This window comes from Arachis stenosperma, chromosome 9, assembly GCF_014773155.1.
Source record: "Arachis stenosperma cultivar V10309 chromosome 9, arast.V10309.gnm1.PFL2, whole genome shotgun sequence".
Classification (NCBI taxonomy): domain Eukaryota; kingdom Viridiplantae; phylum Streptophyta; class Magnoliopsida; order Fabales; family Fabaceae; genus Arachis; species Arachis stenosperma.
In genome coordinates, this window is record NC_080385.1 from 140,259,552 (window position 1) to 140,286,280 (window position 26,729).

Below are 26,729 nucleotides of genomic sequence, written 5' to 3' on the forward strand. Positions count from 1 at the left end.
TTAAATCACTTAACAAACATATCAAGGCATCTAATGGAATCAAGGAGAATTAGATTTAGCTATTTTAAGTCCTAAAAAGCATGTTTTCACTCTTAAGCACAATTAAAGGAGAATATACAAAACCATGCTATTTCATTGAATAAATGTGGGTAAAAGGTGATAAAATCTCCTAAAATCAATACAAGATAAACCCTACAAATGGGGTTTGTCAGTGTGCAGCATCCTGGGCGTTTAGCAAAACGCCCAGTGACAAAGGGGATTCTGGCGTTTAACGCCAGCCAGGGGACCTGGCTGGGCGTTAAACGCCCAAAAGGGGCAACAAATGGGCGTTAAACGCCAGAATGGGTGCCATTCTGGGCGTTTAACGCCAGAAAGGTGGGGGACCCAGATTTCGTTTTTCAATCAAATTTTTTTAAACTTCCCTTTTCTTACCCATACTCTTCTACATAAATACACTTCAACCTTTCATCATTCACTTTCAAATCTTCAAGAATCAAAACCATTCTTCAAATCTATCTCAAATCAATCCCAAATCTTATTCAAAAACTCACCCTTCTCTCAAATCCTCTCCATATCTTCTCAAATCTCTTTTCAATTTTTTCGAAATCTCCTTCCCCCCTTATAAATACAAGTTCGGCCTCCTCATTCCCCCACATCATTCGAATTTGCTCTTCTCCTCTCTCTCTCTTCCTTCCTTTCTTTTGCTTGAGGAAAAGCAAACCTCTAATCTTTGGAATCAAGAGAAGTTCTTAACCAAAGAACATGAAGACCATTATCACAAAATAATGGGTCTGAGGTCAGAAGATCCCGGAAGTAAAATTTGATCTGAAAGAAGATGAATATCCGGGGATCCAAGAGCAAATCCGAAACAGAGGATGGGAAGTTCTAACCAATCCTGAGATAAAGGTTGGAAGGAATATGGTTCAGGAATTCTACTCAAATCTGTGGCTAACAGATAAGCAGAGAATGACTGGAACCGCTTACCATACTTACAGAACCATGGTCAGAGGGAAAGTTATGTACTTCCATCTGGACAAAATAAGAGAAATCTTCAAATTGCCTCAACTGCAAGATGATCCTGAATCCTTTAATAGGAGAATGGTGAGAGCAGATAAAGGGTTGGATCAAGTTCTAGAGGACATATGCCTCCCTGGGACTAAGTGGATAACCAATTCAAAGGGTGTCCCAAACCAACTCAAGAGGGGAGACCTCAAACCAATTGCAAGAGGTTGGCTAGACTTTATTGGGCATTCCATACTACCCACTAGCAACCGCTCTGAGGTCACTATCAAGAGAGCAGTGATGATTCATTGTATTATGCTTGGAAAAGAAGTGGAGGTTCATCATGTGATTGCTTGTGAGATCTACACAATTGCAAATAAGAATTCCACTGAAGCCAAACTGGCTTACCCAAGCTTGATCTCCTTGCTCTGTAAAGAGGCTGGGGTAAAGATGGGAGTAGATGAATTCATACCCATTGAACATCCAATCACCAAGAAGTCAATGGAAGGACAAATGCAAGACAACTCTATCAAAAGGAGGGCGCAGGAGTTCCTCCCTGAATTCCCTGAAATTGGCTACTGGGCCAGCCTAGAAGCATCTATCACCAAGTTGCAAGAAACTATGGAGCAACTTAAGGAAGAACAGCAGAATCAGAACTGCATGCTCTGCAAATTGCTGAAGGAACAAGAGAAGCAGGGGCGTGAACTTCAAGAGATGAAACGCCAAAAGCTCTCCCCTCAAGTGGAGGGAGCATCTACTTCTCAGAATCAAGGTTGTTGAGTCCTAACTCTGTGAAAACCTCTATCATTAGGAGCCTTGATGAGCGGATAATTTGTATGCTTTTTGGCATTGTTTTTAGTATGTTTTTAGTAGTTTTAGTTTAGTTTTTATTATATTTTTATTAGTTTTTAGTTAAAATTCACTTTTCTGGACTTTACTATGAGTTTGTGTGTTTTTCTGTGATTTCAGGTATTTTCTGGCTGAAATTGAAGGTTCTGAGCAAAAATCTGATCCAGAGACTAAAAAGGACTGCAGATGCTGTTGGATTCTGACCTCCCTGCACTCGAAGTGGATTTTCTGGAGCTACAGAAGCCCAATTGGCGCGCTCTCAACGGCGTTGGAAAGTAGACATCCAGGGCTTTCCAGCAATATATAATAGTCCATACTTTGTCCAAGATTTGATGGCCCAAACCCGCGAAGCAATCCGGCCTCAAAATTCCCAGCGTTAAACGCCCAAACTGGCACCTAAATGGGAGTTAAACGCCCAAACTGGCATAAAAGTGGAGTTAAACGCCAGGAAGTCTCTACACGAAAATTACTTCATTGCTCAGCCCAAGCACACACCAAGTGGGCCCGGAAGTGGATTTTTATGTCATTTACTCACCTTTGTACACCTTAGGTACTAGTTTTCTATATATAGAACCTTTTACTATTGTATTTTCATCTTTTGGACATCTAGTTCTTAGATCAGATCTTGGTATCTATCTTTTGATCATGTTTTGATGATTAAACCCTCTTTGGGAGGCTGGCCATTCGGCCATGCCTAGACTTTGTTCTTATGTATTTTCAACGGTGGAGTTTCTACACACCATAGATTAAGGTGTGGAGCTCTGCTGTACCTCGAGTATTAATGCAATTACTATTGTTCTTCCATTCAATTCCGCTTGTTCTTGTTCCAAGATATCACTTGTTCTTCAACCATGATGAAGGTGATGATTGACGCCCATCACCATTCTCACCCATGAACAAGGTGACTGACAACCATTCTTGTTCTACAAGCATCTGAGGCTTAGTGAATATCTCTTGGATTCTTCGGAGTCTTCGTGGTATAGGCAGGACCTGATGGCGGCATTCAAGAGAATCCGGAAGGTCTAACCTTGTCTGTGGTATTCTGAGTAGGATTCAATGATTGAATGACTGTGACGTGCTTCAAACCTGTAACCTACTGGGCGTTAGTGACAGACGCAAAAGAGTTATTCTATTCCGGTAGGGGAGGGAACCAAACCGGTGATTGGCGGCACTGTGACAGAGTGCTCTGCATTAGCTTTCACTGCGCGGATGGGAGGTAGCTGCTGACAACAGTGAGACCCTATACGAGCTTGCCATGGAAAGGAGTAAGAAAGGATTGGATGAAGACTGTAGGAAAGCAGAGAGACGGAAGGGAAGGCATCTTCATACACTTGTCTGAAGCTCTTACACCAATGATATACATAAGTATCACTATCTTTATCTTTATGTTATTTTCGTTCATCACCATATCCATTTGAGTTTGCCTGACTGAGATTTACAAGATGACCATAGCTTGCTTCATACCACCAATCTCCGTGGGATCGACCCTTACTCGCGTAAGGTATTACTTGGACGACCCAGTGCACTTGCTGGTCAGTTGTGCGAAGTTGTAGTGATCACAATTTCGTGCACCAAGTTTTTGGCGCCGTTGCCGGGGATTGTTCTTGTGTATGGACAACTGACGGTTCATCTTGTTGCTTAGATTAGGTATTATTTTTCTTCAGAGTTCTTAAGAATGAATTCTAGTGTTTCAAAGTGATGTTCTTATCATCACCAAAGCTGATTGATCATCATTAATTAGCTCTTGAATGCAATGTCCTGCTGAAGCTTAGCCGGCCATGTCTAATTCCTTTAGACTAAAGCTTAGACTAACATTGCATGATTCCTGGAATTCTCATTAAGAATTTTGATACCTTTATTTCCTTTTCACTTAATTTTCGAAAAAGCCAAAAAAATTACAAAATCATAAAAACCAAAAATATTTTATGTTTCTTGTTTGAGTCTAGAGTCTCATCTTAAGTTTGGTGTCAATTGCATGTTTCTGTTCTTCTTGCATTTTTCGAATTTTTGCATGTGTCTTAATTAATCTTCAAGTTGTTCTTGATGATTTCTTTGTTTTGATCTTTGAATTCTATTGACTTGAGTGTTTGTTGTTTCTCATATGCATTAGTGTCAGTAGTGCTCAAACTGCTAAGTTTGGTGTCTTGCATGCATTGTTATTTGATTCTTGTTGCATTTTAATTTTTCCCTATTATTAAAAATCCAAAAATATTTTTAATTTGTGTCTTTTCAAGTCAATAATACAGAGAATTGAAGATTCAGAACATACTGCAGAGGAATCACACAGAAAAAGCTGGGCATTCAAAAATGCCCAGTGAAGAAGACAGACTGGCGTTTAAACGCCAGCCAGGGTGCCTGGTTGGGCGTTTAACGCCCAAAAAGGTATAGGTTTGGGCGTTAAACGCCAGAATGTGCACATTCTGGGCGTTTAACGCCAGGATGGCAAAGGGGGAAGATTTTGTTTTCAAAATCAATTTTTTTTCAAGTTTTCAAAGTTTTTCAAAATCAAATCTTTTTTCAAATCATATCTTTTCAATCAAATATTTTCAAAATCAATTTCTTTCCTTTTTCAAAGATACTTACTAACAATTAGTGATTTGATTGAACATTTTTTGCCTTTTCTGTTCAGGAAGGTTTTATGTCTGAATCATATCTTTTCTTGTTAGGCAAGTCATTAATTTTCAAAATCATATCTTTTAAAATTGTTTTCAAATCATATCTTTTAAAATTGTTTTCAAATCATATCTTTTCAATCATATCTTTTTAAAACCATAATTTTTCAATCACATCTTTTTCAAAATAAGTTTTCAATCATATCTTTTTGATTTCTAATTTCAAATCTTTTTCAAAAATCACTTGATTCTTTTTCTATTCTTAGTTTTTGAGAATCAATTAGTATTTTTCAAAATGTTTTCAAAATCTTTTACTTAATTTTCGAAAATTACTTCCCTTCTTCTCACATCCTTCTATTTCTGGACTAACTCTATTCTTTAATGCAAAATTCGAACTCCATCTTCTTTGATAAGTTCGAATTTTCTACTTCTGTCTTCCATTTTTCTTTTCCTCTGACACCTCAAGGAATCTCTATACTGTGACATAGAGGATTCCACATTTTCTTGTTTTCTTCTCTTTCATATGAGCAGGAACAAAGACAAAGGCATTCTTGAAGCTGACCGAATTCTTCAAAGAAGAAGAACACATGGCAGCCGAAAACAACAACAATGCCAACAATGCAAGGAAGGTGCTGGGTGACCTTACCGCACCTACTCCCAACTTCTATGGGAGAAGCATCTCTTTCCCTGCCATTGGAGTAAACAACTTTGAGCTTAAGCCTCAATTAGTTTCTCCAATGCAACAGAATTGCAAGTTCCATGGACTTCCAATGGAAGATCCTCATCAGTTTTTAGCTGAGTTCTTGCAAATCTGTGACACAGTCAAGACTAATGGGGTTAACCCTGAGGTCTAAAGGCTGATGCTATTCCCTTTTGCTGTAAGAGACAGAGCTAGAATATGGTTGGACTCTCAACCTAAAGAAAGCCTGGGCTCATGGGAAAAGCTAGTCAATGCCTTCTTGGCAAAGTTCTTTCCACCACAAAGATGGAGTAAGCTTAGAGTGGAAGTCCAAACCTTCAGACAGAAGGATGGAGAATCCCTCTATGAAGCTTGGGAAAGACACAAACAATTAATCAGAAAGTGTCCTTCTGACATGCTTTCTGAATGGAGCATCATAGGTATTTTCTATGATGGTCTCTCTGAACTATCCAAGATGTCTTTGGATAGCTCTGCTGGAGGATCTCTTCACCTGAAGAAGACGCCTGCAGAAGCTCAAGAATTGATTGAAATGGTTGCACATAACCAATTCATGTACACTTCTGAAAGAAATCCTGTGAACAATGGGACTAGTCAGAAGAAAGGAGTTCTTGAGATTGACACTCTGAATGCCATTTTGGCTCAGAATAAAATATTGACTCAACAAGTCAATTTGATTTCTCAAAGTCTGTCTGGAATGCAAAATGCACCAAACAGTACTAAGGATGCTTCATCTGAGGAAGAAGCTTATGATCCTGAGAACCCCTCAATGGAAGAGGTAAATTACCTAGGAGAACCCTATGGTAACACCTATAATTCTTCATGGAGAAATCACCCAAATCTCTCCTGGAAGAATCAAGAGAGACCTCAACAAGGTTTCAATAATAATGGTGGAAGAAACAGGTTTAACAATACTAAGCCTTTTCCATCATCTTCTCAGCAACAGACAGAGAGTTCCAAGCAGAATAATTCTGACTTGGCAACCATGGTCTCTGATCTAATCAAAACCACTCAAAGTTTCATGACTGAAACTAGATCTTCCATTAGGAATTTGGAAGGACAAGTGGGTCAGCTGAGCAAGAAAATTACTGAACTTCCTCCAAGTACTCTCCCAAGTAATACAGAAGAAAATCCAAAAGGAGAGTGCAAAGCCATAAACATGGCCGAATATGGAGAGGAAAGAGAGGAGGAGGACGCCACTGAGGAAGACCTCAGTGGGCGTGTACCAATCTCCTCTGAGTTCCTCAAAGAGGAACCATGGGAATCTGAGGCTCAAAATGAGACCATAGAGATTCCATTGGACTTGTAGAGAATGTTTTGGTTAAGATTGAAGACCACTACATCCCTACTGATTTCATAGTCCTAGAGACTGGGAAGTGCATGGATGAATCCATCATCCTTGGCAGACCCTTCCTAGCCACAGCAAAGGCTGTGATTGATGTTGATGGAGGTGAACTAATCATTCAAGTGAATGAAGAATCCTTGGTGTTTAAGGCTCAAGGATATCCCTCTGTCACCATGGAGAGGAAGCTTGAAGAGCTTCTCTCAAATCAGAGACAAACAGAGCCCCCACAGTCAAACTCTAAGTTTGGTGTTGGGAGGCCACAACCAAACTCTAAGTTTGGTGTTGAACCCCCACATTCAAACTCTAAGTTTGGTGTTGGGAGGTTCCAACATTGCTCTGAGTATCTATGAGGCTCCATGAGAGCCATCTGTCAAGCTAATGACATTAAAGAAGCGCTTGTTGGGAGGCAACCCAATGTTATATTTTGACTATTTTCTTTTGTTATTTTATGTTTTTTGTAGGTTGATGATCATAAGAAGTCACAAAATCCATTAAAAAAGCAAAACAGAATGAAAAACAGGAAGAAAAACAGCACACCCTGGAGGAAGAACCTGCTGGCGTTTAAACGCCAGTCAGGCTAGCAGATGGGCGTTTAACGCCCAGTCTGGTGCCATTCTGGGCGTTTAACGCCAGAAAGGGGCACCAGACTGGCGTTAAACGCCAGTAAAGGGCACCAACCTGGCGTTAAACGCCAGGAATGGGCACCAGCCCGGCGTTTAACGCCAGAAATGGCTCAAAACGTGGATTTTGATGCTATTTGGTGCAGGGATGACTTTTCCTTGACACCTAAGGATCTGTGGACCCCACAGGATCCCCAAACAACCCCACCACTCTCTCTTCTTCTTCACCCATTCACCAATCACCTCAACATCTCTTTCTCTTCACCACTCACATCCATCCTTCATAAACCACTACTTCTCCCCATACATGGCCGAACACAAAGCCATCTCCCTCTCCTCCATTTCTTCTTCTTCTACTCTCTTCCCTCTTTTTTTGCTCGAGGACGAGCAAACCTTTTAAGTTTGGTGTGGTAAAAGCATTGCTTTTTGCTTTTCCATAACCATTTATGGCATCCAAAGCCGGTTCAACTGAGAAGGCATGACCTCAAGCCCATCACTAAGAAGAAGATGGAGCAAACAAAGAGACCCCTCTCATCAAGAAATCCCTGAGATACCTCAAGGGATGCACTTTCCTCCACAAGACTACTGGGAGCATCTGAACACCTCCCTAGAAGAATTAAGTTCCAACATGGGACAACTAAGGGTGGAGCACCAAGAACATGCCATCCTCCTCCATGAAATTGGAGAAGATCAAAGGATCATGAAAGAGGAGCAACAAAGACAAGGAAGAGACATTGAGGAGCTCAAGCACTCCATAGGATCTTCAGAAGAAGAAAGAGCCGCCATCACTAAGGTGGACCGTTCTTTAATCTCCTTGTTCTTTATTCTTCTGTTTTTCGAATTTTAGTGCTTTATGTTTATCCATGTTTATGTCTTATGATCATTAGTGTCTTAGTGTCTATGCCTTAAAGCTATCAATATGAATCCATCACCTTTCTTAAATGAAAACTGTTTTTAATCAAAAGAACAAGAAGTACAGGATTTCAAATTCATCTTTAAAACTAGCTTAATTAGTTTGATGTGGTGGCAACACTTTTGTTTTCTGAATGTATGCTTGAACAGTGCATATGTCTTTTGAATTTGTTGTTCATGAATGTTAAAATTGTTGGCTCTTGAAAGAATGATGAAAAAGGAGACATGTTACTGAGGATCTGAAAAATCATAAAAATGATTCTTGAAGCAAGAAAAAGCAGTGAATACAAAAAAAAAAAAAAAAAAAAAGAGAGAGAAGCAGAAAAACGAAAAAAAAGGGGAGAAAGAAAAAGAAAAGAAAAAGAAAGAAATAAAGTTGTGATCCAAGGCAATAAGAGTGTGCTTAAGAACCTTGGACACCTCTAATTGGGGACTTTAGCAAAGCTGAGTCACAATCTGAAAAGGTTCACCCAATTATGTGTCTGTGGCATGTATGTATCCGGTGGTAATACTGGAAGACAGAGTGCTTTGGGCCACGGCCAAGACTCAATAAGTAGCTGTGTTCAAGAATCATCATACTTAACTAGGAGAATCAATAACACTATCTGGATTCGGAGTTCCTAAAGAAGCCAATCATTCTGAATTTCAAAGGATAAAGTGAGATGCCAAAACTGTTCGGAGGCAAAAAGCTACTAGTCCCGCTCATCTAATTTGGAGCTTAGTTTCATTGATAATTTGGAGTTTATAGTATATTCTCTTCTTTTTATCTTATTTGATTTTCAGTTGCTTGGGGACAAGCAACAATTTAAGTTTGGTGTTGTGATGAGCGGATAATTTGTATGCTTTTTGGCATTGTTTTTAGTATGTTTTTAGTAGTTTTAGTTTAGTTTTTATTATATTTTTATTAGTTTTTAGTTAAAATTCACTTTTCTGGACTTTACTATGAGTTTGTGTGTTTTTCTGTGATTTCAGGTATTTTCTGGCTGAAATTGAAGGTTCTGAGCAAAAATCTGATCCAGAGACTAAAAAGGACTGCAGATGCTGTTGGATTCTGACCTCCCTGCACTCGAAGTGGATTTTCTGGAGCTACAGAAGCCCAATTGGCGCGCTCTCAACGGCGTTGGAAAGTAGACATCCAGGGCTTTCCAGCAATATAATAGTCCATACTTTGTTCAAGATTTGATGGCCCAAACCCGCGAAGCAATCCGGCCTCAAAATTCCCAGCGTTAAACGCCCAAACTGGCACCTAAATGGGAGTTAAACGCCCAAACTGGCATAAAAGCTGGAGTTAAACGCCAGGAAGAGTCTCTACACGAAAATTACTTCATTGCTCAGCCCAAGCACACACCAAGTGGGCCCGGAAGTGGATTTTTATGTCATTTACTCACCTTTGTACACCTTAGGCTACTAGTTTTCTATATATAGAACCTTTTACTATTGTATTTTCATCTTTTGGACATCTAGTTCTTAGATCAGATCTTGGTATCTATCTTTTGATCATGTTTTGATGATTAAACCCTCTTTGGGAGGCTGGCCATTCGGCCATGCCTAGACTTTGTTCTTATGTATTTTCAACGGTGGAGTTTCTACACACCATAGATTAAGGTGTGGAGCTCTGCTGTACCTCGAGTATTAATGCAATTACTATTGTTCTTCCATTCAATTCCGCTTGTTCTTGTTCCAAGATATCACTTGTTCTTCAACATGATGAAGGTGATGATTGACGCCCATCACCATTCTCACCCATGAACAAGGTGACTGACAACCATTCTTGTTCTACAAGCATCTGAGGCTTAGTGAATATCTCTTGGATTCTTCGGAGTCTTCGTGGTATAGGCAGGACCTGATGGCGGCATTCAAGAGAATCCGGAAGGTCTAAACCTTGTCTGTGGTATTCTGAGTAGGATTCAATGATTGAATGACTGTGACGTGCTTCAAACCTGTAACCTACTGGGCGTTAGTGACAGACGCAAAAGAGTTATTCTATTCCGGTAGGGGAGGGAACCAAACCGGTGATTGGCGGCACTGTGACAGAGTGCTCTGCATTAGCTTTCACTGCGCGGATGGGAGGTAGCTGCTGACAACAGTGAGACCCTATACGAGCTTGCCATGGAAAGGAGTAAGAAAGGATTGGATGAAGACTGTAGGAAAGCAGAGAGACGGAAGGGAAGGCATCTTCATACACTTGTCTGAAGCTCTTACACCAATGATATACATAAGTATCCCTATCTTTATCTTTTATGTTATTTTCGTTCATCACCATATCCATTTGAGTTTGCCTGACTGAGATTTACAAGATGACCATAGCTTGCTTCATACCACCAATCTCCGTGGGATCGACCCTTACTCGCGTAAGGTATTACTTGGACGACCCAGTGCACTTGCTGGTCAGTTGTGCGAAGTTGTAGTGATCACAATTTCGTGCACCAAGCCTATTTAAATTTTCTGTTTTCTATTTTTTCTCTAGTCTCATCTTATATCTATTTTTGAGTCTTGTTCTTAATTCATAATTAATAAAATTTAAAGTTTATGCCTTAAAGCTATGAATGTCCTATGAATCCATCACCTCTCTTAAATGAAAAATGCTTTAATCACAAAAGAACAAGAAATACAGGATTTCGAATTTAGCCTTGAAACTAGTTGGATTAGTTTGATGTGGTGACAATACTTTTTGTTTTCTGAATGAATGCTTGAACAGTGCATATGTCTTTTGAATTTGTTGTTTTAAGAATGTTAAAATTGTTGGCTCTTGAAAGAATGAGGAAAAAGGGGAACTGTTATTGAGGATCTGAAAAATCATCAAATTGATTCTTGAAGCAAGAAAAAGCAGTGAATACAAAAAAAAAATTTCGAAAAAAAAAGGAGAAGAAAAAGAAAAGGAAAGAAAAAGAAAGAAATAAAGTTGTGAACCAAGGCAAAAAGAGTGTGCTTAAGAACTCTGGACACCTCTAATTGGGGACTCTAGCAAAGCTGAGTCACAATCTTAAAAGGTTCACCCAATTATGTGTCTGTGGCATGTATGTATCCGGTGGTAATACTGGAAGACAGAGTGCTTTGGGCCACAGCCAAGACTCATACACTAGCTATGTTCAAGAATCATTATACTTAACTAGGAGAATCAATAACACTATCTGAGTTCTGAGTTCCTAAAGATGCCAAGCATTCTGAACTTCAAAGGATAAAGTGAGATGCCAAAACTGTTCGGAAGCAAAAAGCTACTGGTCCCGCTCATCTAATTGGAACTATGTTTCTTTGATATTTTGGAGTCTATAGTATATTCTCTTCTTTTTATTCTATTTTGATTTTCAGTTGCTTGGGGACAAGCAACAATTTAAGTTTGGTGTTGTAATGAGCAGATAATTTATACGCTTTTTGGCATTGTTTTTAGTATGTTTTTAGTATGATTTAGTTAGTTTTTAGTATATTTTTATTAGTTTTTAGTTAAAATTCACTTTTCTGGACTTTACTATGAGTTTGTGTGTTTTTCTGTGATTTCAGGTATTTTCTGGCTGAAATTGAGGGCTCTGAGCAAAAATCTGATTTAGAGGCTGAAAATGACTGCAGATGCTGTTGGATTCTGACCTCCCTGCACTCGAAGTGGATTTTCTGGAGCTACAGAAGCCCAATTGGCGCGCTCTTAACGGCTTTGGAAAGTAGACATCCTGGGCTTTCCAGCAATGTATAATAGTCCATACTTTGCCCGAGATTTGATGGCCCAAACCGGCGTTGCAAATCAGCCTCAGAATTTCCAGCGTTTAACGCTGGAACTGGCATAAAAATTGGAGTTAAACGCCCAAACTGGCATGAAAGCTGGCGTTTAACTCCAGAAAAGGTCTCTACACATGAAAGCTTCAATGCTCAGCCCAAGCACACACCAAGTGGGCCCGGAAGTGGATTTTTCTGTCATTTACTCATTTCTGTAAACCTTAGGTTACTAGTTCACTATTAATAGGATCTTTTGACATTGTATCTGTACCTCATGACACTTTACACACTTCTTTGTGTACCTTCCACGGCATGAGTCTCTAAACCCCATGGTTGGGGGTGAGGAGCTCTGCTGTGTCTTGATGGATTAATGCAATTACTACTGTTTCTTATTCAATCATGCTTGCTTCCGTTCTAAGATATCACTTGTTCTTAACTCGGATGAATGTGATGATCCGTGACACTCATCATATTCTCAACTATGAACGCGTGCCTGACAACCACCTCCGTTCTACCTTAGATTGAGTAGATATCTCTTGGATTCTTTAACCGGAATCTTCGTGGTATAAGCTAGAACTGATGGCGGCATTCAAGAGAATCCGGAAGGTCTAAACCTTGTGTGTGGTATTCTGAGTAGGATTCAATGATTGAATGACTGTGACGAGCTTCAAACTCCTGAAGGCGGGGCGTTAGTGACAGACGCAAAAGAATCACTGGATTCTATTCCGGCCTGATTGAGAACCGACAGATGGATAGCCGTGCCGTGACAGGGTGCGTTGAACATTTCCACTGAGAGGATGGGAGGTAGCCACTGACAACGGTGAAACCCTACATACAGCTTGCCATGGAAGGAGCCTTGCGTGTTTGATGAAGAAGACAGTAGGAAAGCAGAGATTCAGAAGGCCGAGCATCTCCAAAGCCTCAACCTATTCTCCATTACTGCAAAACAAGTACTTATTTCATGTTCTTTTGCCTTTTTACAATCAATCCTGATAATCTTTGATATCCTGACTAAGAGTTACAAGATAACCATAGCTTGCTTCAAGCCGACAATCTCCGTGGGATCGACCCTTACTCACGTAAGGTATTACTTGGACGACCCAGTGCACTTGCTGGTTAGTTGTGCGGGATTGCAAAAGTGTGATTGCAATTTCGTGCACCAAGGAACCTCCGACTTCTTTGAGCGGTGATGGTGGCCAATGTTTCTGCTTCTATCCACTTTGTGAAATAATCTATTCCCACGATCAGGTATTTGACTTGTCCAGGTGCTTGGGGAAAAGGACCTAACAAATCCATTCCCCATTTTGCAAAAGGCCATGGAGAAGTGATACTGATAAGCTCTTCTGGTGGAGCCACGTGGAAATTTGCATGCATTTGACATGGTTGACATTTTTTCACAAATTCTGTGGCATCTTTCTGCAAGGTCGGCCAATAGAATCCGGCTCGGATTACTTTCCTGGCTAGTGACCTTGCTCCGAGATGATTTCCGCAGATTCCACTATGTACTTCCTCCAATACCTCGGCGGTTCTCGAGGTCGGTACACACTTTAACAATGGTGTTGATATCCTTCTTCTGTAGAGGATATTTCTCACCAAGGTGTAGTGTTGTGCTTCCCTTCGGATCTTTTTAGCTTCTTTCTCCTCGTTAGGGAGGATGTCGAATTTCATATATTCAACTAAGGGGTTCATCCATCCGAGGTTTAAACCGCCTACCTCAAGTACTTCTTGTTTATCTTTTATTATTGAGGGTTCCTGGAGGGTTTCTTGGATCAGGCTTCTATTGTTCCCTCCTGGTTTGGTACTTGCTAACTTGGATAGGGCGTCTGCTCTGCTGTTTAGATCCCGAGTTATGTGTTTGACCTCGGTTTCCTCAAAATGCCCGAGATACTCCAAAGTCTTTTCCAAGTACCTCTTCATATTTGGGTCTTTTGCCTGGTATTCTCCACTTATCTGGAAGATTATCACTTGTGAGTCGCTGTATATCATCACCTTTGTAGCACCGACTTCTTCTGCTAGTTTTAGTCCAGCAATCAAGGCTTCATATTCTGCCTGATTATTTGAAGCCGAAAATTCCAATTTTAAGGAAACCTCTATCTGGGTTCCTCTTTCATCCGCCAATATTATGCCTGCGCCGCTTCCCGTTTTGTTGGAGGATCCATCTACATAGAGTTCCCATGTAGTTGGTTTTTCCTCTTGATCCCCTGCGTATTCTGCAACAAAGTCGGCGAGGCATTGAGCTTTGATCGCTGTCCGAGTTTCATATCTTAAGTCGAACTCGGAGAGCTCTATTGCCCATTGAACCATTCTCCCTGCAACATCCATTTTTTGGAGGATTTGCTTCATGGGTTGGTTCGTACGGACTCTTATGGTGTGAGCTTGAAAGTAAGGCCGTAACCTTCGCGAGGCTACTACCAAGGAGTAAGCAAACTTTTCTAGTTTGTGGTACCTTAGTTCGGGGCCTTGAAGAACTTTACTGATGAAGTAGACTGGATGTTGTCCGACCTCGTCTTCTTTTATCAGGGCTGACGAGACAGCCTTGTTTGCTACGGATAAGTATAGGACGAGGTCTTTCCCAGGTACGGGTCGGGTTAGAATAGGAGGTTGGCTTAAAAACTTTTTGAACTCCTGGAATGCCTCCTCGCATTCAGGAGTCCATTCGAACTGGCATCCCTTCCTTAATAAGGAAAATAGTGGAAGGGATTTCAGTGCCGATCCTGACAGAAATCTGGAGAGGGCTGCGAGTCGACCATTTAGCTGCTGGACTTCTCTCAAACAAGTCGGACTTTTCATTTCTTGGATGGCTCTGCACTTGTCGGGATTGGCTTCGATCCCTCTTTGTGTTAGCATAAATCCTAGAAATTTCCCTGCTTCCACTGCGAAGGCGCACTTTGCGGGATTTAGTCTCATCCCGTGTAGCCTTATAGTGTTGAGGACTTGCGAGAGATCTGTCAAGATGTCGTCTTCTTTCTTTGTTTTTACCAGCATGTCGTCGACGTATACTTCCATTAGACTCCCCAGGTGAGGGAAAAACACTTTATTCATCAACATTTGATATGTGGCCCCCGCATTCTTTAATCCGAATGGCATGACCACGTAGCAAAAATTAGCTCTGGGTGTGATGAATGATGTTTTCTCTTGGTCTGGCTCATACATTGGGATTTGATTATATCCCGAGTAGGCGTCCATAAATGATAAGTATTGGTACCCCGAGCTAGAGTCTACTAGGGTATCAATACTTGGCAAGGGGTAAGGGTCCTTAGGACATGCCTTATTTAAGTCGGTGTAGTCGACACACATTCTCCATTTGTCATTCTGTTTTTTGACTAGCACTACATTGGCTAGCCATGTTGGGTACTTGACTTCTCTGATGAAGCCAGCTTCCAGGAGCGCCTGTACTTGTTCTTCCACTATTAGGGCTCGTTCTGGGCCGAGCTTGCGTCTTCTTTGTTGTACAGGTCGGGATCCTGGATAAATCGAGAGCTTGTGGGACATGAGCTCGGGGTCAATCCCTGGCATGTCAGAGGCCTTCCAGGCGAAGAGGTCGGAATTATCTCTTAGGAGCCTAGTCAACCCTTGTTTTAGAGTTTCCCCTAGGTTGGCTCCTATATGAGTGTTCTTCCCTTCCTCTTTACCAACCTGTATCTCCTCGGGTTTTCCTCCCGGTTGTGGTCGCAGCTCTTCTCTGGCCCTTGCGCCACCGAGTTCTATTGTGTTAACTTCTCTGCCCTTTCCCCTTAGGTTTAGGCTTTCATTGTAGCACTTCCTTGCCCTCTTTTGATCTCCCCTTACCGTTGCTATTCCCGCTGAGGTCGGGAATTTCATGCAGAGGTGAGGAGTAGATACCACTGCTCTGAGTCGATTGAGGGTAGCTCTGCCGATTAGAGCATTATATGCTGACCCCACATCGATGACTATGAAGTCTATACTCAGAGTCTTTGATTTTTCCCCTTTTCCAAAAGTAGTGTGAAGGGGTAAAAATCCTAGTGGTTTTATTGGCGTGTCCCCTAATCCGTATAAGGTGTCGGGATAAGCTCTTAGTTCTTTCTCATCTAACCCTAGCTTGTCGAAGGCGGGCTTAAAAAGGATGTCCGCCGAGCTTCCTTGGTCCACCAGGGTTTTGTGGAGATGGGCATTTGCTAGGGTCATGGTTATCACTACTGGATCATCATGTCCAGGGATTATTCCTCGCCCATCTTCTTTTGTGAATGAAATGGTAGGGAGGTCGGATGGCTCTTCCCCGACCTGATAGACTCTTTTGAGATGTCTTTTGCGAGAGGATTTGGTGAGTCCTCCTCCCGCGAACCCTCATGAGATCATGTGGATATGTCTCTCTGGTGTCTGCGGTGGTGGGTCTCTTCTATCCATGTCGTCTCGCTTTCTCTTTCCGTGACCGTCCGACCTTTCTATGAGATATCTATCAAGCCGACCTTCTCTAGCCAGATTTTCTATCACATTTTTAAGGTCGTAACAGTCGTTTGTGGAGTGACCATATATCTTATGGTACTCGCAGTAATCGTTGCGGCTTCCCCCTTTTTTATTTTTAATGGGTCTAGGGGGTGGCAATCTCTCAGTGTTACAAATCTCTCTGTATACGTCCACTATAGAGACTTTCAGAGGAGTATAAGAGTGATATTTTCTTGGCCTTTCGAGACCGAGTTCTTCCTTTTTCTTGGTTTCCCTTTCCCTCTCTTTTGTTGAGGGAGGGGGTCCGGGTCGCCAACTCAGGTCTCTTAATTTGGCGTTTTCCTCCATGTTGATGTACTTTTCAGCTCTTTCCTGTACATCACTCAAGGAGGTGGGGTGTCTTTTGGATATGGACTGCGAGAAAGGGCCTTCCCTAAGTCCATTGACTAACCCCATTATTACTGCTTCGGTGGGTAGGTCTTGAATCTCCAGACATGCTTTGTTGAACCTTTCCATATAGGTTCGTAAAGATTCTCCGACCTCCTGTTTTATTCCCAGGAGGCTCGGTGCATGTTTCACTTTGTCTTTCTGGATTGAGAACCTCATCAAAAACTTCCTCGAGAGGTCTTCAAAACTAGTAACCGACCTCGGGGGGAGGCTGTCGAACCACTTCATCGCTGCTTTCGATAGAGTGGTCGGGAAGGCCTTGCATCGTGTGGCGTCGGAAGCGTCAGCTAGGTACATCCGAATTTTGAAGTTGCTCAGGTGATGCTTCGGATCCGTGGTCCCGTCATAGAGGTCCATGTCAGGGCTTTTGAAGTTTCTCGGAACTTTAGCCCTCATGATGTCTTCGCTGAAGGGATCCTCCCCACCTAAGGGTGGTTCTTCTTGTTCATCGCGGGAGTTACGACTTTTGAGGGAGGATTCCAACTGTAAGAGCTTTCTTTCTAACTCTTTTCGTCGTTCCATCTCCTCTTTTAGGCTCTTTTCAGTTTCCTTTTGTCGTTCTCGCTCCTGCTCTAATTGTTCCAGGCGGCTGTGGACTAATCCCATGAGTTCAGTTACATGGGGGTGGTCCTTCTTTTTCTGATTCGCGCCCTTCTGAGGAGTTCACCTTCGGATTCTTTATTCCGGAAGTGCCTTCCCTGTGTTGATTATCGATTTCTTGGTGGAGGGTGAGGTCCACATCGTTGTTGCCCGTGTCCAGATTCTCTTGTTCAGAGTCTGTCTCCACATGGCCTTCTTCGTGGGATCTATCTGCCATCGTTGGATGATCTCTCAGGTCCCCGGCAACGGCGCCAATGTTACGATGGGTAACCGGAGATTAATAAGATGGATGGCTTTGGTTGGCCCAATCGTCCGCGGATGGTGGCTTCCGAGCTGGTTTGCACGTTGGAGCCTCCTTCCGACTTGTGCTCGTGAGTGAATGGGGGGTGGTACCTGCAAAGACACTCCGATGCCTAAGTTAGCAAGGGTGTGAGCAGGTCTAGAGAGTATTGGGCTTAGAGATACCTGAGGGGTGTCAGTGTATTTGTAGTGGTGAGCCAATAACCACCGTTGGAGTAGTGCCATATTTTTTGGGTGTTAACCATCCTATTATCTTAGGGAGGTTAAGATATGGCTTGATTAAAGTAGTTAGAGAGATTTTAGGGGCAGTTACTCATTTGAATGAGTGCTTATCTGCTAACTATTCTCCGTCCCGACTTCTTGGGAGTAAGTCGGGTTTGACACCGACTTCTAAGTGTGAAGGCTGGTGTTTAGTAAGGCTCAATCCTCTGGACTAGGCCTCTTATTTGGACCTGGGCCTTTATTATTGGGCCAGGGTAGGAACAGACACCTATTTGGGATACAATCAAATCCCGATGTACCCGCCTGATCAAGAAAAAACCCCATTCCTTATCCCAAGGGCAAATTATTGCTATGTCGTCATGCCATTCGGACTTAAAAATGCAGGAGCTACCTACCAAAGGTTAATGAACAAAGTCTTTACAGACCATATCGAAAAACTCATGGAGGTATATGTGGTCGACATGTTAGTAAAAACACAAAGCGAGGAGTTATTACCGTCCGACCTCGCCCAAGTGTTTGACACCATAAGAAAGCATGACATGTGACTTAACCCTGCAAAATGCACCTTTGCAGTAGAAGCTGGCAAATTCTTGGGTTTCATGCTCACACAAAGAGGAATCGAAGCAAACCCAGACAAGTGTCGGGCCATACTCGACATGAAAAGTCCGACCTGTGTCAAAGAAGTACAACAGCTCAACGGGCGACTGGCAGCCTTATCCAGGTTTCTAGCCGGATCAGCCATAAGATCTCTCCCCTTCTACGCCACACTAAGGAAGGGAAAGAAGTTCGAATGGACACCAGAGTAAGAGCAAGTTTTCCAGGATTTCAAAAGATTCTTGGGACAACCACCCTTCTTACCCGACCACGGGAAGGAGAAGCACTCATATTATACCTTGCAGTAGGAAGTCGGGCAGTAGCCTCGGCACTAGTCAAAGAGGACGAAAGTGGACAACAACCTATATACTTCATCAGTAAAGCACTACAAGGGCCAGAGTTAAACTATCAAAAGATAGAGAAGTTCGCATATGCCCTCATATTAACTTCTCGATGACTTCGCCCATACTTCCAGACTCACACCATCAAGGTTCGGACCAACCAGCCCATAAAAGGTATTCTGCAAAAAATAGATTTAGCAGGAAGAATCCTACAGTGGGCAGTCGAGTTGTCCGAATTTGACCTTCAATACGAAGCCTGGACAACCATCAAATTACAGTATCTGGCCGACTTCATTGCAGAGTACATTGACACCTCGAAAATCCCTACAAATTGAAACCTATATGTGGATGGCTCTTCAAATAAAACCGGGAGTGGAGCAGGTGTGATAATAGAGAGTAATCAGGGAACCCAAATCAAACTTTTCCTGAAGTTCGAGTTCCTTGCTTCCAATAATCAGGCTAAGTATGGGGCGCTATTGGCTGGTTTGAAGCTGGCTAAAGAGGTCGGCGCACAAAAACTTGTCATCTTCAGCGATTCACAGGTCGTCACCTCACAAATAGCGGGGACCTACCAAGCCAAAGATCCGGCCATGAAAAAGTACCTGGAGAAAACCAAGGAACAACTCGGACAATTCCAGGAATGTGAGATCCGACATATACCTCGAGAACAGAATGTTCGAGCCGACGCACTCTCAAAGTTAGCCAGCACCAAACATGGGGGTAATAATAGGAGCCTCATCCAGGAAATACTGTAGAACCCGTCAATTTTAGAAGAAGAAAAAGTCCTAGCCATATCAGGCCTGGATCAAGGATGGATGACTCCTATAATCAGCTACCTCAAATAAGAGATACTCCCTACATATAAGAAAGAGGCAAAGATGTTAAAGCGGGAGGCACAATATTACACCATCATGAACAATATCCTATACAAGAGAGGGATCTCGACGCCTCTACTAAAATATGTACCAACCTCTAACACAAAAGAGGTCTTGGAAGAGATACACAGTGGCACATGTGGCAACCATCTCGAAGCACGAGCTCTTGCCAAGAAAGTACTCCGAGCTGGATTCTTTTTGCCGACTTTACAAAAAGAAGCCACCGAGTTCGTTAAGACATGTCCACCATGTCAAAAACATGCTAACTTCCACATCGCCCCACCAGAGGAACTCATCAGCGTAACATCACCATGGCCATTTGCAAAGTGGGGACTCGATCTCCTCGGGCCCTTTTCCCAAGGATCGGGACAGGTCAAGTTCCTCATTGTAGGGGTAGACTACTTCACAAAATGGATTGAGGTAGAGCCCCTAGCCAATGTCACTGCTCAAAGAAGTCAGAAATTCCTATATAGGAACATTGTGACAAGATTTGGGGTCCCTTACTCCATCGCCACAGACAATGGCACTCAATTCACAGACGCAGGCTTTAGAAAGTTGGTAGCAGATTTGAAAATAAAGCACCAATTCACATCCGTAGAACACCCACAGGCTAATGGACAAGCAGAAGCTGCCAATAAAGTCATACTAGCTGGGCTAAACCAGAGGCTACAGGACGCAAAGGGAGCCTGGGCTGAAGAGCTCCCACAAGTCCTATGAGCATATCGGACAACTCCACATTCCACCACAAAGGAATCACCTTTCCGATTGGCTTATGGAATGGAGGCAATGATACCGGTAGAAGTCAAAGAGGAATCTCCCAGAATGATCCTCTATAGTGAAGAAGCCAACTCCCAACTTCAAAGGGAAGAGCTCGACCTACTTCCAGAAGTCCAAGAAAGAGCTCGGATCAGAGAGGAAGCATTAAAACATCGCATGGCCTCAAGGTACAATCGAAAGGTAGTGCAGCGAAGCTTCGCTAACAATGACCGCATCCTAATCCGAAATGATATCGGAACAAGTCGACCCGGAGAGGGAAAGCTAGCAGCTAACTGGAAAGGACCCTACCGAGTCACAGAGGTTCTGGGAAAAGGCTACTACAAAGTGTCCGAACTCGAAGGGCGAGAGCTACCGAGATCATGGCACGCTTGCAACCTAAGAAGGTACTATAGTTAAAAGGTGATAAAAAGATCTTAGGACAAAGATGCACTCTTTTTCCTGAAAAAAGTTTTTTAATAAGGCACCAAGCCAAGATCTACAAAATTACCTAGGGTAAGCACCCACATGTATATATTCGCATATTTTCTATTTTGAATAAAGTTTTTCAGATTTTCTACCAATTCTGCTTATCAAGACGCATTAATCTGAGACGCACAAAATCATCGCCCGATTGTAAAGCTACAGATCGGCATAAGTGAAAAACCAAATTCACTACTCGATCACGATAAGGTCAACAAATATGAACACCGAATTCATAAAAAAGTTGGTCAAGCAAGGATAAAAAATCGGCAAGGTGAAAAGCGAAAAAATAGAATAATGCAAGAAGTTATAAAAAGCGATCCATAGATTGAGGCCTGACGAGGTCTGAAAAAAAATGAATTGCTAGAAATAACTTAGGATGGACCGACACAAAGAAGTCAGACCCGACAAACCAAAGCGACAAAAAGTTATAAAAAGTAATCCCTAAAAAGAGGCCTGGCTAGCCCTAAAAAGCGGATTGCTAGAGATAACTTAGAAGGGACCGACATGACGAAGTCGGCCCAAGCAACTACATAGTTATAAAAAGTAATCCATAAAAAAGAGACCTCGCAAGGTCCAAATAAATAGATTGTTAGAAATAACTTAGAAGGGACCGACATGACGAAGTCAGCCCAAGCAACTACAAAGTTATAAAAAGTAATCCATAAAAAAGAGACCTCGCAAGGTCCAAATAAATGGATTGCTAGAAATAACTTAGAAGGGACCGACATGACGAAGTCGGCCCAAGCAACTACAAAGTTATAAAAAGTAATCCATAAAAAATACCTCGCAATGTCCAAATAAATGGATCACTAGAAATAACTTGAAGGGACTGACATGAAGAAATCAGCCCAAACAAACTACAAAGTTATAAAAAGTAAATCCATAAAAGGAGACCGGACAAGGTCCAAATAAATGGATTACTAGAAATAACTTGAAGGGACCAAGATAAAGACGTCAGCCGAAGCCAAGTAAAAGCGACAGAGTTATAAAAAAGTAAACCCAATGGATTACTAAAAATAACTCAAGACGAAAGTCGTGCGTTAAGAGGAACACAGCTCGACCCGAAAGATCGCGACCTCTCCTACAAAGTGTTCTATCAAAGAATACTCAAACACGAGCTAGCCTTAAAGGACACTTCAACTAAAACAGGAAATAAACAAAACACAAAGGCGATCAAAAGAGGTCGGACAACAAGACTCCAACACCCTGAAGATTCCTGGAAAGTGCTAAAGAAAGCTGCAGACAAGCATATCACAAAGAAGCAAAGCAGTTACAATAAAACAAACTCAAGAGGCCACTTGAAAGTCGACCGCAAGAGCTTAGGAAAATACTTTGTTTTTCCAAATAAAATGTCTAAAAGAAAAGCAACTAAAGTATCCAAAGTCAAACAGACCACAAGTTACAAAAAAAAAAGAGTTCAAAAGCCCACAGACCGGGCTATAGAAAACATCAAAGAAAATTCATCAAAGATCCCAGTTCTCATCGGGAGCAGCATCTTGAGTCGATGAAGGATAGATGATCCTCGTCGAAATTGCATCTACAGTCCCATCATCCCGGTTCAAGATCTGGACATCAGGGTCAGACTCGGGATGGCAGACCTCAGTAGTAGGAATTAAAGAAGCTGGGGTAGCAGAGGCTTTGGCAGATGGCACGGGGGGAGGGTCTACATCTACATCATCATCATCTGGGCCATCAGGGACAATCTTACCATCTTATACAATGTTGTCCAAGCTGAATAGGGTGAGGTCGAGCTCGGGCGCAAGAACTCGAACCTGAGCCTTCAAGTTCTCATAAGCAGCATTCACACTGCCCACAAGATGGCCTTGAAGCTCGGCATAATCAGATCGAGTAGATTCCAAACTCTTCCAAAACTCTACCATCTCCCTATAAGTTTGGACATAGCTATCTTTATGCTTCTACACCATCTCCTCCGCTAGATTTGCAGAAGCCACCGCAGCAGTAGCCTGAGTCTTCTCACCCTCAAACTCCTTTTCTAGCTTCGCCACCTTCACCTCAAGTTCCTCTTTTAAACCCTTGATCCTATCTTACTCCGACTTGGCCTCCTCCATGAAAGCCTTCGTAGCATGAACAGGAACATCCTGGGCAGTATGGAATAAGGTCGCTCCCATGTGTGCCATCTTGATACTACTCCGTGTAATGAAGTCTAAATTATGAAGAATGGATACATCATCTGTAGGCATGATACCATATGGAGCAATTTGATGATCAACAAACCCCACATCATCAAAATCGGGGGCATCAAGGTGAAAAGGCTCAACAGTCTTTTGTTTTTTCAGCGGCGGATGGTGCGGTATTTTATAACCCACACTACTAACCGGCAAGTGCACCGGGTCGTACCAAGTAATACCTTACGTGAGTAAGGGTCGATCCCACGAGGATTGATGGATTAAGCAACAAGGCTCTGGTTTCCTGCATAAAACTCATCATCATCTCCCACTTAGAATCTTCTTGGGATTTAGAGTTTGCCTGCTGAGTTGATTGTTGTTGCTGAGACTGAAATTGGCGGTTATTGTAATTGTTCTGTTGAAAACCACTCGGAGAACTATGATTAAAATTTTGTGGCCTCTGAGGTTGCTCTCCCCACCCAAAATTTGGGTGATTTCTCCACTCTTGATTGTAGGTGTTAGAATAGGGATTATTATTGGAATTTCTAGGAGTACTCCCTATGTAATTGACCTCTTGAAGAGGGTTTTAGATGTTGATAGCTGGGACTTGCATGCCACTCATATGTTGAGTAAGTAGGCTTAATTGCTGAGTCATAAGCTTGTTCTGGGCAAGAATAGCATTAAGAGTTTCTACTTCCATAACACTCTTCTTCTGAGAAGCCTCAATATCTGATGGTGGCTCTTGACATGGGTAGAAAGATGATGGTTCTTGGTAGTTGGAATATGGAGCATTGAAATTTCTTTGGTTTTGACTTTGCCAACCAAAATTTGGACAGTTCCTCCATCCACCATAGTATGAATCACTACTTGGGTGTAAGTAGTAACCCACGTGATCTTTCTCCATTATTTTTTTTCTCAGCACAAAACACCAAACAGGATTAAACGCACCATGTGGTTGACAAGCAAGTAAAGAAGAAAGAACATAAAGGAAATTTAAACTCAATAAATAAAATAACCAAAAAAAATAAAATAACTAAGTGAATCCCAAACTTAATTTCAGAAATTAAAAAAATATTAGTATTAAATATTTTTATTTTTATTATATATATATATATTTTAAATTATATAATTAAAAGGAAAAAAGGTACGGCGTAAATCGAGGGGGAAGTAAACGAAAAGGAAAAAAGAGAAAAAAGGATGCAAGGTTTTTTTTTAAAGACAGGAAAAAAATTATAAAAAGTAAAATAATAAAAAAAGGAAACAGGGAAACAAAAGCGAAAAAAAACGGAAGAAAGGAAAAAAAATAAATAGCGAAATAAAGAAAATAAAAATAAAATTTTTTTTCGAAAATATTTAAAGCAAAATTTAAATAAAATTAAAAATAAAATGCCTAATCTAAGCAATCAAATAACTAATAGTTGTCAATCACAGTCAATCTCCGGCAACGGCGCCAATAACTTGGTGCGGTATTTTATAACCCACACTACTAACCGGCAAGTACACCGGGTCGTACCAAGTAATACCTTACGTGAGTAAGGGTCGATCCCACCAGGATTGATGGATTAAGCAACAATAGCGTTTGATAGGATTAGTTAGACAAGCAGAAAAGATTGTTTTGGTATTCAAAGAGCATTAAACAGTAAATTAGGATTTTTAGAAACCAAGCAGCAATAAGTTGGGAATAAAATATTGAGAGAACAGTTAAGGCTTCAGAGTTATCTATTTTCCAGATTGATTTTTATTACTAACTAATTTAATCATGTAAGATTTAATTTCATGGCAAACTATATGTGACTAGACCTTAATTCCTTAGACCTTCCTAGTCTCCTCTAAAATTCATCAATAGCCAATTCCTTGGTCAATTAATTCCAATTAGAGGTTGATGATCAAATTCCAGTTTATATGCCACAAAAACTCTAATTACCTAAAAAATAAAAGGATTATATGTCACGTATCCTGTTAAATCCAGATAATTAAAATTTAGGAGAATATGTTTTCAAGCTGTTGTTTAAGTATAGAGCTTTTCCAAGTTATACAAGAACTCAAATAGAAAGAGGGTCATACTTACGTTCCACCCAAATTCATAAGATAAAGAACGAAAATAATTCTTAAATATAAATCCATGCACAAATTAAAATAGAAAAAGTAATAAAATCAATCTATACAAATAGACAGAGCTCCTAACCTTAACAATGGAGGATTAGTTGCTCATGGAAAAGAAAGAAAATTAGGATTGTCAGTTATGTTCCCCTGATGGGATGAGGTAGAATCCCCCTTTATGGAATTCTCCTAATAGAATGTTCTCTATAGAAGAGAAGTCTCCCCTTTTTATAACTAATCCTAATTAATTTAAAATCTAATATCTAAAATTAAGATAATATCTTTTCCTATTTTAAAAATCAAATTTGAATTTAAATTAGAATTAACTAACTATCATCAAGTCTTCAATTGATGGATGGGGACCACTTGATTCCTTCACTCTGATCCACGCCTAACTTGGGCTTAGTAGCATGAATTGGAGTTTAGTTGAGTGAAGCTGCACCTAACTTGGGCTTTAGTGCGCCTAACTTGAAGTGGGTAGGACCAATCTCGCGTATTATTGTTGTGTCTTGCGCCTAACTTGAGAAATCTCAAGTTAGGCGCAGCCTTGGCAGCGAGTTCGGAGAAGAAGTATGGACTATTATATATCGTTGTAAAGCTCTAGAAGTTAGCTTTCCAACGCCACTAAAATCACATCCATTGAACCTCTGTAGCTCGAGTTATTTAGGTTTGAGTGCAGAGAGGTCAGGGTTGACAACATCATTCGCCTTCATCTCTTCTTCTGCAGAAACTCCATCAAATCCGGCTGAATGCTACCTAAAATAAACAGAATTGCACAAGATTAAAAGTAGCATCCATATTGGCTAAAATATAATTAATTCTTTATTAAACTCAACAATTTAGATGCAAATTCACTAGGAAAAGATAGGAAAGATGCTCACGCATCAGCGGACCAGTAGGACCAGAAGAAGTAGTAGCAGCACTTCGAGGAGGATCAGCTAAATGGACCGGGGGAGTAGGGATAATCCTTCTCGGTCCAGACGTGTCCGACATAGGCTTCTTGGGAGGAACCCGAGAAGATCCTCCCTCCCCAGCCTTGGCCGAGATGTTCAGAGCAGCTATAGCTTTTCTCGCTTTCTTAAAGGCCTTCATGGAGTCATTGTTTTTAATCATCTCTGGAAATACACAGTAAGAAACCGAGTTATAAATGGGAAAGAAAAAAATCAACAAAAACAAATGTGTCAACACAAAGAGGAAGTTGGTCACTACCCAGCTCAGCTCAGAGAAGCGAGAGATCCCCTAAAAATTTTTTAGTATCGAGATAAGGAGGTTGTCCTCAGTTCTCCTCCAACACATTAACAAAGGTCTGTTTGACCTCGTCCAACATCTCCCATGAATACCTCGACACCACAACATTCTTTTGCCACTCTAAAGGAAAGGCTGGCTCATCATTCTCATCCAAAAAAAAGGGCCGAGCTCCTTCAACAGCTCGGACCTTAAAGAAATAATTCTTGAAGTCTCAGAAAGACTCATCATACATCGAAAATACTTTTTTTTCTTGGGCAGATGGTGGACGAAATTGTGATCAACAATATTGGCTCTTTGGTATGTGCATAAAAACATTAACTCAGCACTTTCTTTCCACAATCTCGTTCAACTAACCAGCAAGTGTACTGGGTCGTCCAAGTAATAAACCTTACGTGAGTAAGGGTCGATCCCACAGAGATTGTTGGTATGAAGCAAGCTATGGTCACCTTGTAAATCTCAGTTAGGTAGATTAAATTGATTTTGGATTTCGA

General features: G+C 41.4%; 1 non-coding gene across 1 annotated transcript; it reads right to left on the reverse strand.

Moving 5' to 3' along the window:
• Nucleotides 1-5,455: 5,455 nt before the first annotated feature.
• On the reverse strand, nucleotides 5,456-5,563 carry LOC130953528 (small nucleolar RNA R71). Its single transcript, XR_009075698.1, has one exon. It is a non-coding gene; the product is annotated as a small nucleolar RNA R71 (small nucleolar RNA).
• Between the last annotated feature and the right edge of the window lie 21,166 nt (nucleotides 5,564-26,729).